We start from the raw sequence: 6,460 nt of genomic DNA, 5'->3' as shown, positions 1-6,460 counted from the left end.
AAAAAAAAAAAAAAAAAAACAAAAGATCTTGTTTATTAACTTGGTCTTTTTTTCTTTGCTTACCTCTCCATGTTATCGTATGATTTGTTGGTACTGTACTATACTATATTCATCAAGCAACGATTTTTTTCGGTACCTTCAATGGTCTTTTGTAGTTATGGTATTTGCAAAGGAATAATGTGCTGGTGTCCAACCAGGGGTTGTTCTTGTTGGGTACTTTTATAGAACGGGGAATATGGTTTATGAATTTAGAGTTAAGTCCACTCTATTTTCACCGACATTTTCAGCAAAATTCTGTTCACATATGTCGGCAATTTCAAACACGTAGGTTGGTTGTTTACACCAGTAAAGCCGCATGCCTACGGTATATAACTATTTATATACAATTGTTCCACAAAATTGATCTCTAACACATCATAAAAAATTCATTTGCTGCCTCATTATGTTCTTCTAACATGGAGGTGAACATAATTCTGAATATGACACAAGTTGCACTCCACGTGTAATCCTGAATCTGAACCAAATTGCATTCCACGTGTTCTCTTGCTTCTCGCCGCTCTTACTTGATCCGGAGTTAGAGTTTAGCAGCTCCAACTTCCTAACTTGTTTAACTAATTTACTCGAGGATTTTGCTGGTACGTGAGTTATCATATCAACAAAAAGAAAAAATACAAAATTGGTTAAAAAAATCAAGAATCAACAATTTCTGGGTGAAAAAGACATTTAGATTTTGATACTGTTTAAATTGACAAAAATATAAAAATAACCAGGATGTAAACAGTTTCATCCTACCCATTTTTAAATACTTTTTCTTATTTTTAATTTACATCAGATGCATCCAGTTTCATCCTTGCTATTTTTTAAGTTTTAGTCAGGATGAATCCAATTTCATCCTTGCTATTTTTTTGGTGTCAACTTCACCCATAATAATTTTTACTCGTCCATTTGAACCATGTTTTAAAAATATTTGGACAAATGACCCATTTTCCGAAGAAAAAATTGTTCCCACGAGGTGGAAAATACCAAATCAGGCATCGTATTAGGCGATGCTCACGAAACTTAAATATATGCACACCAGTTGGACCTGCATTTTTGGAAAAAAATACCCGAACGTCCAATTTGATTTTTCCATACATCATCCAGTCGAAGAAACATTCATGCTCACAAGACTGAAGTATTTCCAAGTACACTAAAATGAATCCGTTAAGAATGGAAATTATGCATCAAATTCGCAAAGAAAAAGAAGAATATTCCATCGATTCTTGGATGTTTCCAAAGTAGATTCTCCAAATGAATTAGGGGTAATTTGCGTTACCTCCCTTGGCTAAGATCATAATTGAGTTATCTCCCCTACGGATATAAAATTAGTGAAACCTCCCCTGATTACATTTTTCAGTTAGATGAGTCACCAGCTGTATACAGGTGGCAGGAAAAAAAAATGATCAAAAGAAAAATAAAAGAATTCCTACGAAGTACCAAAAATACCATCGTCTTCTTCATTGTACCCTACTCAGAATACTCTTCATTGTTTTCCTTCTTCCGTCCAATCAAATAAATTACTACCAGCATAATCATCACTTAACCTTCTCCATATTTCTAAATCTCAATTAAACCCAAATCTTATCCCAAAACCAATACCGTGAAATCCAAACAATCTCAATCTCAATTTAAACCAAATTTGACAGATTCCCTAGTTCAATGCTGCGGCTGTAATCAAAATGATGCGGTTGTAGTTCAGATGCCATATCGGCCTATCCAAACCAAATCTTCTCTATCAAAGATGCAGTTGTAACTCAGAGAAGAGAAGAAATTGATGTTCTCATGAAGAAAGCTGAAATCAAAATGGGTATGAGTATGAATCGAGACGAGGAAGACAGAGAACTATTAGGGCTTCAGAGAAATTGATGGGGTTTGATGGATCTGAGATGAATTAGAGAGACTTAAATGGATTTTTGCTGCTGTTAGTAGTTGAAGAAGTTGAGGACGATGATTGTCTATGTCAATATTTGAGCAGAACGTGGATGGAATGACAGGTTAAACTCGAATTGAATTCTGGTTGCTGCCGTTATGAACAAAGAAGATTTTGGTTTGGTTCAGATTCAAGCTGGAATTGAAGGTACGGTGAAATTAGAGTTATGAGATGGAGAATGTGTATGATCTGATGGGTTTGAGTTTGTGTCTGAGATTCAGAGGGTTTGGTTCAGATTCAAGCTGGAATAGATAAGAAGAACAAGAGAAGATACGGGGAGAAAAAAAGACTGGTTCCATGTGATTTGAAATCTCAACCATTGATTATCTTATTTTAGCTACCACCGTTAGATCAAATAAGTGTATGAGGGTATTTAGGGTACCGTGACTGCCACATGTCTATTTTTGCCACGTGTATGATAATGCCCAGTCAGCTAACAGGGAAAGAAACGAGACAGTTGACAAGATGTCAGAAGTAGAAAGGAATGTCACCAGAAGTAAAGAAAATCCAACTGAGACGATTGACTTTCGCAATCATGCTCAACTCTTGGATGAATGTGAGAAGTATCTTAGTCGAGAACGTGAATTCTATAAAATCATTGGATTCTTCTCCAACAATATTAAAAGACTCACTCAAGAAAATATGCTACAACAAGAAAAGATTAACATCCTTGAGAATGTTTTTAATGAAGGAACAATTAGAGAAAAACGTTTGATTGAAACACACCTCTCCGATTTGAACAACCTTCGTGTTGAAACAAATAATATTGCTGCATCTCTTCACCTAGCCCAAAAACAATCTATCTTTGACAAAAGGAAACACTGTAATGAGAAATTCTTCTGTGTCACGTATTGATGCTCAATATGAGTTCCCTGACATGAAGAAAAACTCACTAAAGGAAGTCCCTGCAAAATACAAACGGCAAACTTCCAAACGGGACATGGGTTTGAAGAAGATATCTGTTAACAATTCTCTTCCACAAACTTGTTCCTTCTGTGGAAAATAGAATCATTATGCTATCCATTGTTTTGCTAGGAGGAAACAAATCTGTAAACTTCATAATTTGCTTCTATCTACTGTCAATGGAGTATATAGTCAGTCGACTACTGGAGTGAATCGCATGCCCATAGAAAACCAGAAACCTTATAAAATGATCTCTTTTCTAGAAATCATCACAGGGTACAAGTGTATTCTAATGGTATAAATTGTGCTGCTAATGAACTCATTCCATGTGCTTATAAGAATGATTCTGGTAAATCTAAGTCTAGAAAATGGATCCCTCATTATCTTGATCCCCTTGAACCAATCGCAAGAGGTCCTAGATTTAGTCCTCAGATAAAGACTTCTGACGGATATGCTAAACAAACTATGTATTACTCTTCTGGATGAGTGCCAATCGAAGAAAGAAGAATAAACAAAGACAATGTTCATTTAATGAGCTGAGGGCTCATACTTGTGTAAGCTAATCACAAGGTTGAAATCTCACCTACAAAAACCTAGTTGTGTGAGAATTGAATAGGTATACTTTTAGCAGAGTGTCTCTGATTATCTACATATTTTCTTATCATTCTTAGATGGATTGTCAGTCAAACACTTTTGCATAAGTATTTCTTTTTGTGTGTTCTTTTCATTACTTCTTTATCGTACTTCATTCTTGCTTTAGACCTTAGAGTTAAGATGCATGGGTTTTGTGCAGACTATCTTCAACAAATAACCTTTTTGGCTAGGTCTCTGTGGACCCTCCTTCCTATGGGTATACATACGGTCTCTTGGTTCTTTCACAAACCTTGCTTGTAAACCCTAAGTCTGTTCGAAATCATATATATACCCTTCCTATTGAGTTAAGATATATCACTCTAGGCCTTTTATTATCAATGGAGTCTTATTCTTGAACCTCAGATCTACCTGAAGACTTCATTGATAATACGGTGTATTTTGAGTTCGATAAAGAGAAGGGAACATTTGTTGAAGTTGAAAGGTATTTTCCTCATTCTCCTGATTTCTACTCAGATATTGAGGAAGTTGAAGAGATTTCAGATGAAGTGGTTGTTGACTTTCTCAAGAACTTCGAGGATGCAAAACAATAACTTGTTGATACAAGTAAGTGTCTTGATATGGTAAGAACTGAGTTGAAAAAGGTTAATTATGACCTTGTTCTCATGAAATCTCATGTAAAGGAAATTTTCAACAAGGATATCCACTCTAAAGAAGCAGAGGATGCTGTCAATCACAAGCTCAAAAATCTCAAGTTTGAGGATCATGAATCAGCTGTTTAATGTTAGCTTGTATTCGTTTTGGGTTTGATGATTTTCTTTTGTTTATCTAGTAGATCTTCTTATGAGAATTTTATTCTTTTTTTTGTCTAGAAGAATAACTAGAATTTGGAATAGCCATTATTGTGAGTACACATAGCTATGTTCAACGTTTTCATCTTCTTGTTTTTAGGTTTTTTTGTTTAAATTCTAAAAAATTGTTTTGGAAGATGATGATTGCAGTATTAATCTTTATGGTTTTATATATTGCAATATGTTATGGGATATGTGTGTTTGCGTCTGTGAACTATTATTGTCCCATACGATGTCAAAAGTTATCTCGTTTATATGTCGATATGCATGTATTGATAAAAGAATGAATGAACTTCTGACAAACAAAAGTTAAGCCTATTATGTCAATTCTTTGATGGAAGATAGGTTAAAATCTTTTGTTTACAAGGATTAGGTCTATTGTATATCGTTATGAAAATAGTGATGGAAAATAGAATGAATCCTTGTATATTCCGCAGTATTGATCTTCCCTGATCCATATATTTTGTATATACTGTGTGGCTCCATAAGTCTTCTTGTGTGAGCATTTCCAACTAAACTAATCATAGATTCGTTTGTGATTATTTTGGTTGTGTATTTCGATTAGATTAATCATGGGTTCTCTTGTGGTTAATTTGATTGAGAATTTTTGGATAACAAAATCAATTTTTGGTTTTTGGTGTCCAAAGAAATCCTTCTTTTCTTAAAAGTAAGGTCGCTCTTATTGTTCTTTCGGGAATGACATCAAATGGGGGAGAGATCTTTTGAACTTGCGCTTAATTTCCATATCTTTGTGGGGTGTGCGGCTGTGGAATATTTGAGGAGTTATCTTGTATCTTTATAAAATCCGTGATGAATGCATTTAGCTTCGGATTAATGATTGCATCAAAACAAAGTTGATATGTACTTTTCTTTGGTCTTGAAGTGTCTGAGAATTTCATTAGGATCCCGTTTTCGTACCTTTGCCAATTTTATTGACAAAAAGGGGGAGAATTAATATGTATTTCACACTACAAATACATATGGTTTACATGTTTTACGGATCATTATGTAAGGGGGAGTGGTTTTCGTGTTGAGACGAAGTATTGACTAAGAGGGAGTGATACATATCACCATAGTATTGTTGTCAAAGTTGTGATATGAGAACTTTGATGCTGTGTAATAATACTATGACACTGTATAACAATGATCGAGAGCATTTGTTTTCTCATTATTATGGATACGGAACTTCAACAACGATGATGCTAAACTTACAAACTTTGGAATCATTGGATTACTTGGAAGTGACGAAGATTTCGAGTAATGTTGAAGCACCAAGAAGATCAAGCATGTGGACGAGAATATACAAAGTTTTTATCTATTTTATAATCCATATGCATTGATAGTTTTGCTACTAAAATTGACAAAGGGGGAGATTGTTAGAGTATTGCTCGGTCGAACTCTCATGCGTTGTTATCTCAAGCATGTTTTTCAATATTAGTGATCAAAACTATGTCTTGATTTCTAGTTTACTTATGACTAAGTCTTGGTCTAGGATAGTCAAGTGTAGTTGAAGCTCCAAAACCATCAAAGAGAAAATCACATAAAAAGCGCAGGAAATACCATTTTAGGCAGAGGTGTCCATGAGGTCTTGAACCTTTGCTTAGTGAGATATTACCGGAATTAATTGCTAAGACAGTGAACTATGTCTTGAACTGCTAGCATTTGATGTAATTCGCGATAACAACCACGGGTGATATCTCCAAGATTGCTGCCAAGCTCGTGCCATTTTGTCCAATTTGGCCCTGGACATATCCTGTTTCTCAGAATGCTCTAGAGAATCAAAGATCATATTCTCATAGGAAGCGGCCCACTTCCTCATTCAGATAGGTGAGTTTCCATAAAGAGTGTTACTGCTACACCCCACTTCCATCTTAAATTGAAACTATAAAACTCATTAAGACTTCTTAAAAGTCATCCTTCACATGCAGTCACACTATCACGTCTACACCATAGGGAAGGGACAGAGAATAAAATTCTCTGATAGTGTTTACCTTTACCCACCACAAATTAGTTGTCTCATTCGAAAACTTGATCTTGGGATCTCCAGTCAGCAAGGTTGAGTATCCTTCATGGAAAGTTTAATTTATGAGCTTAAGCCCCTTCCCCCTCGATGCATTTCTAACTATCTCTTGGGATAAACCTTTCG

Source organism: Papaver somniferum, chromosome 8, assembly GCF_003573695.1.
Source record: "Papaver somniferum cultivar HN1 chromosome 8, ASM357369v1, whole genome shotgun sequence".
In the NCBI taxonomy this organism is placed as follows: domain Eukaryota; kingdom Viridiplantae; phylum Streptophyta; class Magnoliopsida; order Ranunculales; family Papaveraceae; genus Papaver; species Papaver somniferum.
This window is presented reverse-complemented; position numbering follows the sequence as displayed.